This window comes from Artibeus jamaicensis, unplaced genomic scaffold (assembly GCF_021234435.1).
Source record: "Artibeus jamaicensis isolate MK-2021 breed Jamaican fruit bat unplaced genomic scaffold, CSHL_Jam_final scaffold_1964, whole genome shotgun sequence".
Lineage (NCBI taxonomy): Eukaryota > Metazoa > Chordata > Mammalia > Chiroptera > Phyllostomidae > Artibeus > Artibeus jamaicensis.
In genome coordinates this window covers 21,505,269-21,517,960 of record NW_026522030.1, presented here as the reverse complement: position 1 = coordinate 21,517,960, position 12,692 = coordinate 21,505,269, and the positions used below count along the sequence as shown (strand labels likewise).

At 43.6% G+C, this 12,692-nt stretch overlaps 1 protein-coding gene across 9 annotated transcripts in view; it reads left to right on the top strand.

Annotated features, from left to right (window-relative positions):
* UNC13B (unc-13 homolog B) overlaps nucleotides 1-12,692 on the top strand; it is a 210,726-nt gene that overhangs the window by 142,500 nt on the left and 55,534 nt on the right. The window contains exon 1 of one of the 9 annotated variants that reach the window (XM_053656257.1): nucleotides 6,574-7,182. The exons of 7 other annotated variants lie outside the window; for them this stretch is intronic. The gene's annotated coding sequence lies outside the window, so the exon portion shown is untranslated. Of the gene's footprint in view, nucleotides 1-6,573; nucleotides 7,183-12,692 lie in introns of those variants that run through there. One more of the 9 variants, XM_053656258.1, reaches the window with a different exon arrangement.

Here is a 12,692-nt window from a genome sequence, read left to right as displayed (position 1 = left end):
GATTCAGAGATCCTATTCCTGGCCACCAATTTAGCATTTCTTTTTATTTTTGCTTTCCTGTGCATGTGTGCGCATGTATGTATGATCTAACTTTTTGTTAGGTGCACTTACTTGTTAGGTGCACTGACTACAATTCCTAGCATAGCTTGTGATACTTAGGAAACATTTAGCAAAGTTCTGTGGAACAGTTGCTTTAAAGTTTGAAGTGGCATTACAAAGCCATAAGTAATTGGTTACAAAAGGGATGATTAACACTTACAATAGGAAATAGTTGCTGTAGGTCTTGAAAGTAAGGCCTAATTCAAAGCCAGGCCTTTGAATTAGGGCGGTTAGAAGTGTCTTGTCAGAGGAGTTGCCAGTGGGTACTAAATTAGCAGTTACCTGGAAATGCCCAAGAAATATAACAGCACGAGCTTAGAAAGATGGAAATCAATGTTATGTTTACCAGCATATGTAATTAAGGAAATTCATGGCCCCTTCTAAGTGGCAAGTTGTATTCTCTTTGTAAATGATGCAGCTGAGATTTGCCACCATTCGTGTAGTCACAGTGTGTAAAGTTAGACTTCTTGAAACCAAAGGAAAGAGGCAAGTTGTAGCAAATAATCCCCCCCCACTGCCCCCCTCCCCCCCACCCGCTCCTTAGGCTTCTGCCTTTCTTTCCTGGTTATCATCTTCATGCATGCTGGGAAATGTGTGTATTTGGTTCACACCTGAGGATATTCGGAAATAAATAGCTGAAGATGAGGAAGGGCATTCCAGATAAAAACCAGTATCCCGGAGCAGTCCTTGTGACAAGTGAGATAAAAACTGTTGACTGGCTTCTCCCTAAAACACTTTTTCTTCTTGACTTTTGCTGCATCATTCCGTCCAAGTCCTTTTCTTATCTCTGACAGCTCTGTCTTTGTTTCTTTTACAGCATTTTTCTTCCTCTGCTTGCCCCTTAACACTCCATTTTCCACCTCATTCTCTCCTCCAGATCATTCCACTCGTGTCTTTACCCACAACTGCCATCTCTATGTCAGTCCTCTTTTATGAGCTCAGACTCTTCTGTCCAACTGCCTGGATATTGTCACCAGAATTTTCATAGACACCACATGTAATATGTTCCAACTATATCCATTGCCTTTTCTTTCTCTTTTACCTTATCTCCTTGTGCCCTTTCTTAGTAAATGGTGCTACCACTTTCCCATGCACAAAGTCTAACACTCCTCCCCCTCACAGGCCTACACCAAATGCCATAACATTTCCCCTATTTGGTTATGAACTCACTAAGGACAAGGATCTCATCTTTTCATTATGCTTGGTATAAAACCTAGGTACTTAATAAGTGTTTAGTTGTTACTATTTATTAAAACTTTTTTAGTAGAATTGTATTAGTAATTCTCAAAGAGACTGTGTTAGTTTGGTAGAGCTGCCATAACAAAATAACACAGACTGGGTGGCTTAAACAGAAGAAATTTATCATCTCACAGTTCTGGAGGCTAGAAGCCCAAAATCAAGGTGTATTACCATGGTTGGTTTCTTCTGAGGGCTGTGACGGATTTTAGTCCTCTCTCCTTGGTTTTATAGATGGTCATCTTCCTCTTGTGCCTCTTCGTATTGTCTCTCCTCTGTGCATATCTCTGTGTGCACGTTTCCCTTTTTATAAGGACAGCAGTCATATCAGATTAGGGTCCCACTCCAACTCAGCTGCCTCTGTAAAGACCCTATCTTCAGACAAGGTCACATTCTGAGTTACTGAGGGTCAGACTCCAGCATATGAATTTTGGGGGAACACAGTTCAACCCATAACAGATACCAAAGTAGTTTTCACTGTTTTGGTTCCAAGTCTTGTTTTCTGACAAGCTCTTGTTAAGGGTTTTAGCCTCCTCACCATTCTGGTTTTTACTCTCTGATAGCGCTCTACACAGTGGCAATTGAGTTAGAAGGAGGGACAGCACATTCAATATGTAAGGACCTTGGTTCGACCACACTTAGGGAAGCTGGATCCCTCCAGACATGGACAAGTCAAGAAAGAACTTTGATAACATGCTGAGGAGCTTGGACTTTTTACTGAGAGCAGTCACAGAAGGATTTTAAGAAAATGAGTGACAAAATCTATCTACATTTTAGAAGTACCCCACTAGCAAATTGTAAAGAATGGATTGGGAATAGGAAAGGGTGAGGGGGGGGTGGTTCTGGAGGAAGGGAGACTGGGGAGGAGGAATATTTTGCCTTAACTCTAGTGAGAAGTAATGAAGCCTAGACTAAGGGGTGTAGAGAAGGGGACTGATTTTCCAGGTAGTAAGGTATAATAGGTTAAACTTTGTGACATGAGATAGGCAAAGGGTTTTTTAGAGGATTCTGTCATTGGATGGAGAATTAGCGGATAGGGTTCTAAAGTTCTAATGTATGAGCAGAGAGGTCATCTGTGTGTGTGATTTGTGCAGGTGAGCTGGCAGCCTAGGGCTTCAGTGCCAACACCAACACCATAAGCGGGCTTTCTCTGGCATTCCGATCAAATTTCTTTGATCTCTGAGTGAAGTCTGGCTCTTTCTCCTGACTCATCTAGTTGAGTGCATCCCTTCATTCCCACCATGATTCACTGTTACTTTGTCAGAGATCCCCAACTAAGGATAGATCTCCCTTGGGTCTTCTTGCCCCACTTTGAACATTAGCTAGCTTCATATAACTCAGTGCCTCATACCAGATATTTTTAAATATATGGAGATGCCTATATGCTAGGGGCATACTTTGAAAAGCTTACAGAAACAAGGTCCTATAACAGGAGAATTCTCTAGATTTTGCTTTACCCTATGATATATCTCAGAACAAGCTATAAAGAACATAAAGAAGGGGATATTTGATCAATATTAAGCCAGTTAGAACATAGTCACTTTTTAGTATAAGAAGTTCACTTTCTCCATGAAATTTCAAATTTTGGATTCACTGTCGAGGATTCTCAGCATACAGCCTCTTAACTTCCTTGGGATGCAGAGACTGAGGCAGGGCGAATGCATTTTGTGGAGTGAACTGGGACAAGTATAAGGCGATACTAGTTCAGGATCAGCCTTAGTCCTGAATCTGGAAGCTGTGACTTTGACCAGGTTCAGTGAGAGGGCAGAAACCATGTAGGCGACTTTGACTGAGTCTTTAATCATTTGATCTTGGGGTCCAGGTCAGAAACCTAACTGTTTAGTTGGGCAGTCCTGGTTCAAGTTTTTGCTAATCAGGGATGGTGCTTGACCTGATTGTAGGACTGAAATTTGTCAGCAATTTGTGACCCCTTGGGCCTGCCTTGCAGCTTGTCAGTTCTGATTTAGGCTGTGTAGTGGCTATGTCTTAGCACATCAGTAAAGTCAGCACATCTCTACTGGGCCCAGCACTCCCCGAGAGTGGTGTGTTCCTGAGGGAGGAAGGAGAATCATCTTCCATTGCCCATAATTCTCTGCTACATATAATTTTTGAATAGTTTATAGAAGGCAGAATTCTACAGGGGAAAAAGGTTTTGCTCAGCCACCCCCAAAAAACATTTTACTCCTGAAACAGGTCCCAGCTGTGTGACCACACGTCAGCCTCTTAACATTGCTTCTGGCTTCACTTAAGAGTAGAGAAGGAAAAGAGTCACAAGCTTACTCCTGCGTAAGTGGACTTTGGCTCCTCCCATCCTTTCCACCCTGCATGTGTGATTGTCAACACTGGGCCATTCGGTAGGCATCTGCTGGTCCCGACTCAACCACGCTTTAGCAGTGACACCTGAAAATGCAGGCACGTTCTTTGCTTCTGGACCAGCTGTATCTGGCCCCAGGGAGATTTAGACTGGTTTATATGTGAGGGGAGAATTGTGGTTGGTGAGCCCCTCCTCCAGTAGCCCTGTGACGCCACTCAGATGCTCTAGCTGAGGATGAAATCCGTGCGCCAGGTGGTCCTCTGACTAACCCACCCTTTTGGTTCCCCTTCAGAACTCCTGCAGCTCCGAACCTTCCCACAACTCTGCGTGAGTGTCAGTGTCTCATGTTGAATTTCCATCTTGACTCATCTGTCTCTAGGCAAAGATCCTTGCAAAGATTTAAATTGGGAACCAGACCTTGAGAATGTCTGTTCAGAGCATTTCACAGCTTCTGGATAAATGCCTTTCCCTTCTTAACCCAATCTGTTTTTCCAGTTCTGCCCAGCTAGTTTTTGAACAGCCCTGCTTTGAGGAAGCTTCCCAAGTGAGGTGGGAGCTTATGTTATTTCTTACCTCTAAAAAGCAACCCTATCCTTTTAGCCCGTCCAGGATTTCCAAGAACCCGATCCAGTGTAACAAGGTGCTGCAGTGTGGCTCACACAGCCCAGGAAATAGAAACTGTTCATCTAGCCCCAAAGGCTAGTTCACTATGTCTGGTAGTCCGTGGGCCCTGTGGAATGGTGGCAGAAGGAGCCCTGCCTGTTTACCAGAGCTTACACTGACTGCTATTTACTACTTCCCCACTTATTCTCCTTCTTGCTTTTGCTGAAGCATGGGAAGATAGAAAGACACAAAGGTAATTTATGGTCAGAGCTGTGACTGTAACTAGAGATAGTAGATTTACTTTGCCTCGTGTCCTAAACACATCTTCTTCTGCCCGAGCCTTTGTTTGCCTGGAAACCCCAAACTGCTCAGAAGATGAGCTGGACAAGTTTGGGCAGGCAGATGGACAGGACAGGCTCAATTATCCTCTGATGGCCTCGTCGACGGCCTGGAGCCACTGGTGGGCGAGGTGGGAAGCAGTAGGTTTTTTAGGCAGTGTCCTTGCCCAGAGGGTCTTCCCCAGTCTTGAGTTTAGAGCTTCTCCTCAGTCTAGGAAGCTCAGGGGCAAATCTAGTGATGAGAGCTTCTGCTCTGGGCCAGGGTTGGGAAGGAATTCTGACTTAATCAGTCTTCCCTGTGTTTCATATTGTTTGAAACCCTTCACCTCCTTCTCCTGGCTGAAATGTGGGAACCTCCACAATAGATTGGCTGTGACTTCCACTGAAATCTGACAGTTTTCAAGGCTTTTTCCCTTCTGTATTTAGACGTGGCTGCATTGCACTGTCAGTCCTTACCGCTTCTGTCATCCAGCCAGCTCCCAACTGGGTTAGGAGGTGCGTGCTCTGCTGTCAGTGTCGGCTGCATAATGAGGTGGATGGTTAAGAAACGGGTTGTTTAACGTCTCCTGGAATCTAAATTTTCTTCCTTGGTTGAGGGGGAAGCGATGTTATTGGAAGAAGGCGGTAGGGAGGCAAATGTTGGCTCTGAAATCAATGCTTTCTCCTCAGAATCTTGGGTAAGCTATGGAAATCATTCTTAATTGAAAAGCTTATTTTATCTACCACACAGGGCTGCCTGTTCTGCAGTGACGGGTTCTAGGGTAGCACCCATAGACTGAGTACCTGATTCCTGGCTAATAGGGCTGTGTTCTGTCATGGATTGTCTCGAGGTTGCAAGGCAGCAGAAGTAGCAAGATTGGAGAGCCAGGTTTGGCCATGCTGGGTGAATCAAACTTGCCTACCTGCTGTTGGCCTAAGAAAAGGGCTTCTTTTCTCATTAGAGAGGTAGTATGGGAGTGACTTCCCTGGTTTGCTATAGGCTAATTGGAGCTCTCTATTGAGAATGCTGGGGTTCCCTGGGCTCAAACTGTGTTTCTCCTGTTTTATGGTTGCAGACTAGAAAGGGGTGTCATGTATTTCATGTATGTAACATTTCATGTTCCAGGGCTTCAAGAGACTGTGGCTTCTGTTTGGAATTATGTTGCAGTGAACAACCTGAGTGCTCAGTGCAGATAAGGACATTCAATTTCCTGATGGGTTCCACCTAGAATTGTTGAATTATTAGGAAATCGGGCCATGTGAGAGCCACCTAACTAGCAACTCTGTGAGGAGACAAGGGTGCCAACTGGCAAAGAAGAACTGGGAAATTTGGGATCATGATACCAGGCCTTGAACCTTACACAGCTTTTGGTCAGTGTGATATCACTTTGGGCTTCTTGATTCTTACTAATTCTAGATACTAAAACAATCTGTAGTCCTGACTTCTACAGTAGAGGGTCCTTCTCAGTCAGCCAGTGTCCCCCTACTTTTCTCTAATGATTGCCTTGGCATAGCCTAAAGGCATGGTTGTTTTCTAGTTGCTTCTTTTGCTGTGGTTATTCAGGAAGAACTGGACTAGATATCTACTCTGAGAACTTGGTGCTATTTGATGTTAACTGCACTTGGACACTGCCGATTCTCCAACCTCACCAAGTGCAGAAAGCAGATTATATACACGCAGAAACAAATGAAAATACCAAAAACCAAACAAACAAACAATGAAACATAGAGCTTGTCTCAGTAGAAGGGGAGACTCCCTTTGTATTGTGTTTTGGCGGTTTTTTGCTGTGTTCTGTCTTCCCTCTAAGACTTGGAGCTCTTCAAAGTACAGGCAGCCTTCTTCTGTGTCTTTATAGCCCAGACATGAGAGAGATGGATAGGCAAGGGTGAAGAAACGAGTGGGAAAGAAAAACACAGCGAAGAAACGGGGGAGGGGAGAGAGTAAGATCTATATTTAGCGAGAGGGAGAGACACTCACGAAGGGTGTATGAGTGAGCTCGCTGGGGAGGTTTGTGCGTGTGTGAGTGTGCTGGAGAAGGGGGTGTGTGCTCTAGGAACGTGTGAGGAGGGCTGGTGCCCTATGGGAGGTTGCAGGCAGGAAGCAGCTGGAGAGGAGGAGGAGCAGCAGCAGCAGGAGCAGGAGCTGCCCTGCTTTCTGTCTCAGTCTCAAAGCCCGGAATCCATTGAGTTAGAATTCCACATCCTGTTGAAGTTTGGCTGCTATTGCTTTCAGTAGGCTGGTCGTCAGAATTCCCCTCAGCAGAGAGGTGTGGACCAGATTGGATTCCTAGATTTGTAGTCAGCAAGACTCCTGCCCAGCCTTTCACTGAGAGGATTTCTCTTCGGGGCATTGTTCCTATCATCAACTTTGCAGCGCGGAGCCAGCCAGCTGGATGCAGCTGAGAATAATAGCTCCTTGGCTCTTTTCGTCGGTTGGGCAAGCAGCCGTGCAGTGGCTTAGAAAGTTCATCCTGTGGCTTCTCAGTCAAACCGAGGAGTGCTTCTGAATGGATTTCCTCTTAAAGATAACACTTACATTCTAAAACTTTAATATTTGTGCTTTAATGTGTTTTTTTTTATTTCCTTAACTCTTATTTTGGTTGCAGCAGCAAGGTAAGTGGTATGAAGTGTGTGACTGACTTTGAATGATAAGCAGGGACAAAAGCAAAGCATTTGTGGGTGGAATATGGAACAGCTACATTAATTATATAACTGCTTGAGCAACTTGTGGTGTGCGGGTCATTTTAATGAGTGAAAAATAGCATACTCAGCACTGAGGATAGAATCTTCGTGTGCACGTGTTTGTATGCTGATAATCTGACCATCCACTCTTCCTTGGTACTCTCCTTTATGTATATAAATAATCCACCTACCTCTCTGGATGTGCACATACTTATATACAAATGATCTGTTTCTGCCCCTTGATGTGTTCATGTTTATAGATAACCTGTCCATTCCTCTCTATGTGTACATACATGTAGAGCTCATTCATGTTATATAAATATACAGGAGCCATGTGCACACATATAGAGATAGCTATCCCTTTATCTCATGCATGTTTGCATATATTCAGGTTACTTTCCTATTCTTGTATATGCCTGTGTATATTCAGAAGCCTTTCCGTTTTCTGTATATGTGTATATAGTGTCCTCCTGTCCGATGTATAGATGTATACATTCTTCCCTCTCATGTGTGCATATGTGCCATATAAATAGAAAAGTCATCTTGAGTTTTCTCATTCTTGAATGTGTGTACACATGCATAATAAATAATCTGTCCATTTGTATCATGAATGTGTGGTAAAGACAGCACTAACTTTATAGATTGAAGACTCCCTTTTAAATCCTAGTCAAAGTGACCTTTAGCCTCTCTCTGCTTTATTTTTCTCATTTATGAAATCAGAAAAGTAAATTTTCTCTCCTACTTCACAGGGTTGTTGTGATGATAAAATAAGAACCATATAACTGTAACATTCAAAACAAACATAATTTCACTATTGTTACATGTCCCTCTAGTGTGGGTTGTGGAGGATAGCATACCTTCGACTCAGCTGCATTGAGATTATGCTCTTTCCTGTGAGATAAGGAGTAGCTTCTGTTGAAGGAACTAGGTTTATCCTGTGGTTTTGTCCAGCGTATTGGGAAGAAGCTACATAGAGCTACAAAGTATCTAGAAAAGGTCAGGTTGATAGAAGAAAGGTCTCATCCTCTGCAGGTTGAGGTCTTAATACTTCATTCCTTGCAGCCTTGGAAAGGATTGAACCTGTCATGCAATGGAAATAAGCTGCTTCCAGCTAGGATCAGGGTGAGCAGGTACAAGAATGAATGAAAGAGCAGAGCATCCTGCTGCCCCTGAGATGACAGTGGGCATCTGCTGCCAGGTTTTGAAGTCTCTTCAGAGCGTCCCCTGCCCCAGCCTTTTAGAACTGTGCTGTCCAGTATGGTAGCCACTGCCCACATGTGGCTGTTGAGTACTTATGAGGCGACCAGTCTAGTCTAAGTTGAGCTTGTTGTAAATGTAAGGTACGTACCAGACTTAAAAGGCTCACCATGAAAAACGGGAATGCAAATATATGATTAATAATTTTTATATCTATTACACGTTAAAAGGATAATATTTTGGATAATGAGTTACATAAAAATTTATTAAAATGAATTTTGCCTGTTTCTATCTTTTTATGTGGCTATTAGAATTTTTTAAACTGCATATGTGCCTCACATCATATTTCTGTCGGACAGTGGTGCTATAGACTCATCATCAGCACGAAGATCAGGGCAGCTCTTCCAGCCGGAAGGCAAACGGAAGCTCTGAAATGGCAACCCCAGGGCTGATGGGGACTGTGCTGGGGCTTCTTCCTCCAGTCTCAGATGCTGGAGACAGTCCAGCTAATTACCAGCCTCTAGAGAGGCCGGTGCTGCCACTACCCACTTTGTTTATCCTGAGTGAGCCCCCAGAAAATTGTAAATGTGCTTGTCGAAAAGTTTCTAACTTAGTTTTACAATGAAAAAAGGATTGTAAGCCATCGAGCTAGAAGGAAATGAACTTAGAATTTAAATGTTGTTATGGAGACAGAAGTGAACTAGAAGTTAGGAGACTGGAATTCTAATTCAGCCCTCCTATCACTCATTTATTTCTTCATTGCACCGAGTTCTCACTGTGCGCCAGGCTGCAGGCTTGGCCTGGTAGTGCTCCGTGCTTGGTACTGGGATTTCACAAACAAACAAGGCACATCCTTCAATATACTGGAGTCCTCAAGTAAGAACCTCCCAGTGAGGGGCCTGCCAAAGGAAAACAGATGAACAACAACAACAAGGGCATCATTATAGGTCAAAGGTTAGAAAGTTAAGGAATAGGGCTTTTGAGAGGCTAAGTAGCTACTCAGACTAAAGACTTTCAAATTTGAAATTAAGAAAAACACTGGGATAGCTGAACAAAACTACTACTGCATTGGCTAGTTCACAGTGTAGATGAGATTCTAGGCCTACATATTCTCTAAAGGACTCTTGTAACATTTCCTGATTTTTGTGTTTTGGTTCCTGTTAGTCAATGGCAGGATTTTGCTGTCTGTTTGTTCTGAGCACCTTATGTACCAGGCACTATTCTAGGTGCTGGGGTACAGCAATGAACAAAACAGAGCCCCTGCTGCCATTTTAGGATAGAGAGGTGGGGGCGAAACAGATAATAAACAAGCAAATAAATATATGATTGATCAGTTGGTAGTAAGTTCTACGAAGAAACTATAGCAGAGTAAGGTGATAGAGAATGTATGGTTTTTTGGGGGGGGCAACATGGGGGTGTTCCAGGGCCAGATTCCTGCTCCCGTGCCTCTTTTAGCCTGCTCACAAGAGCCATGAGGGAATAAGGGAAAAAGAGAGCATGATACATTCTTAAGAATGCTATTCTGACACATATTCTGACTACATGTTGAAGATGGTAAGGCAGAGTTTATTCAGGGGGACTACTACTTTCATTTTCAGGTATTATAATGGGGGAGAGAGATTTAGCCCAACTCTGAAGACAAGGGAAAGTGGGAATTTATAGCCACAAGCAGGGTTAAGGGTAAGTGGATAAAAATTACTAAGAGGAAATATCAAGAGTGAGGGGGAGTCTGGCTAAACCAATTTGACAGGCTTTTTGCTTGAGGTTGGCTAGGGTGGGGGATAGGAATTTGGTCTGATATCAAAGGTGGGGAATTTTCACTAACGAATCCAGCAGAATTCTTGCTTAAAACTGGACTAAACAGAGCCCAGGGTCAGGAGCCTAGTCGGAAAGAGGACTCAGAGAACTTACAGAACATTTCCCCGGGGTTCTTTTTTCCCTCTTGGATACAATGCTTGAGGTTTTCTTTCCTTTACAGCGTCCAGCTTTTGGCCATAGATGGGGTTCCTCTTAAAGCTGGTGAGGAAGGGCCGTAAGTCCTACGATGCACAGTCCTTTGATCTTGCTCTGCATTTGATCTAGGGCATTCTTTTATTCCACACAGCTAATCTCACTCTTCATACCTCGTGACCCCGATCAGTTTCTCTGACAAGATTCTCTGTAAGCACTGATTCTTTCCCAGAGATCAACATCCATTTCCGTGGACCCCTACCTGCTGGGGCCCTAGAAATCCATTTCTCCCACCATATTGGCCACATAACATAACTGTTAAATGGCCCAGGAATGATCTGACCCCAGGGAGGAAAGGGGGCTCAGAGCTCTTGGTGCTCTTCCTTTTGAACTTGTTTCACACAAAGTGAGAGGCTGCTTGATATACATACAGTCCTGGCATGTTCCCAGAGGTCCCCCAGTTGTTTTCTTGGAGCCAAGATTTGGGTCAGAAGCAATTTTACTAGGAATACACGCGTTTTAAATCACATTTATTTGATGAGTCAGAGAGAAATAAAAGAATCAGCCATTTCAGAAAACTGAAGGGGTCTTTTCCTTTGGTTTTGGGTAGGCTGGTGCTGATGTGGTGTGCTTTAAGGAATTTTCTCCTTGCCATAGTTCTTAGCTTTCTATCATTGAAGCTTTACTGCTTTCGATTAATTCATTTGTTTTCATATGTCCCCTTTTCAAACACAGATATTTCTTGAAAGGTGTGCTTTATTGTTTCTAGCCTTAGACATTCCTTAGGAAAAGATTACAGAAAAGTATTGTGATATTCGAGAGAGTTTACATGAGATATGACTAGAGTGGATTGGCCAACAGGATAAGGCAGAATGACAGAAACTGGTAGGGACTAGAGGCAACTCGAGGGCCAGGTCTAAGGTAGGTGGACCTCAAGGCTTCCTTATCCTGTTAGCTCAAATATTACTTCTTTCTGGCCTTCCCTGTCCAGGTTTTACTGAGCCTCTCTCTGCCTTCACACTGTACATGCATAGAATTAAATGCTTGATTTTTATTACAACTTCTACTATAACATGTGTTACTTTATTTTGTGATTGTCTATATGCCTACCTCCCTCTCCAAACTTTAATATATTAAAGAAACCATGTCTTACATACCTGGCATACAGCTTAGTGCCTGGCACATTTGTTGATTTGATTTAGAGATCAAACTGTCCTTGTCATACTTTGGCCCCTGCTCTTTCATTCCTGTGGACAGTAGTAGAAAAGAGAGGCTGGGGAAGGAGGTGGCCTTGATTTGGGCCTCTTGGCCTTGCGGGTTGCCCCTTCAACCCACTCTGGCTTCTGGTATTCTATTGGGTTCTGAGCAGAATGACTAGTTGATCCTCTGGACATCATATTGAGCTCTGTCTGTCCCTTGCTTCAAAATTTAAATATTTGGATGACTGAATGGATGTGTGCCTTTAGGGAACCCATATCCCCAGGAGGTGATTTTTAAGTTCAGAGTTCATCCAGGCACAGTGGCCAGCAATTCAGAAGATGGTGTGGAGGGTTTTGTTTGTTTGTTTAACGTGGAAGCAAAGTTCTTTGTTTGGGGCTGGGAGAAGTTGCTATGGTAGCTCTATTTGGAAATTTCCTATTTGTCAGTAACACAGGAAAGCAAACAGCTTTGCCTTCAGTTCTTCAGGAGGCCATGGGAAAGGGCTCTCTGAACACATGGCTGTGCCATTTGCCCCTTTGTGGCTGACCAGCAAGTGTTTTAGGCACTGCACTCTTAGAGGGGACGCCTGGCAAGATGTCCAGCAAGTTAGTCCAAGACCGTCCAGAGTATTGATGTAAGGGGAAGAAGCAGACAGGCCTGGAGTTAACCCAGCCTGCACTGAAGATATAGCAAGAGAATCAGCCTCATTTTTATTCCTGGAAAAAGGCCTCATCTGGACCAAAGTGAGGTTGACCTTAGAGGACCCAGAAATGAGTTCTGGGCCTCACCAGCATTAGAAAGGAAAAGCTTGTCTCTTGCAGCTATTTGTCCCTTAATCACGCTTTCAGGCTGTCTTAAGGAAGATGGCAAGCCTCTTGTCACCTCAATGGAATACTGGGAACTGAATGTTTTGCTCCTCCCTTTTCTTACCTTAAAAAAAAAAGGCTTCTAGAAGAAAGCAGAGCTAACGAAGAATGTCACTATAATGGTGGGATTTCAGGCAGTGTTGCAGACCATTAGAGAAGCTGGGAAAGGCAGGGGTATGGGGCTGGGATAGAAGTCACGGTTCACTCAAATTATATTATTTAGATGGT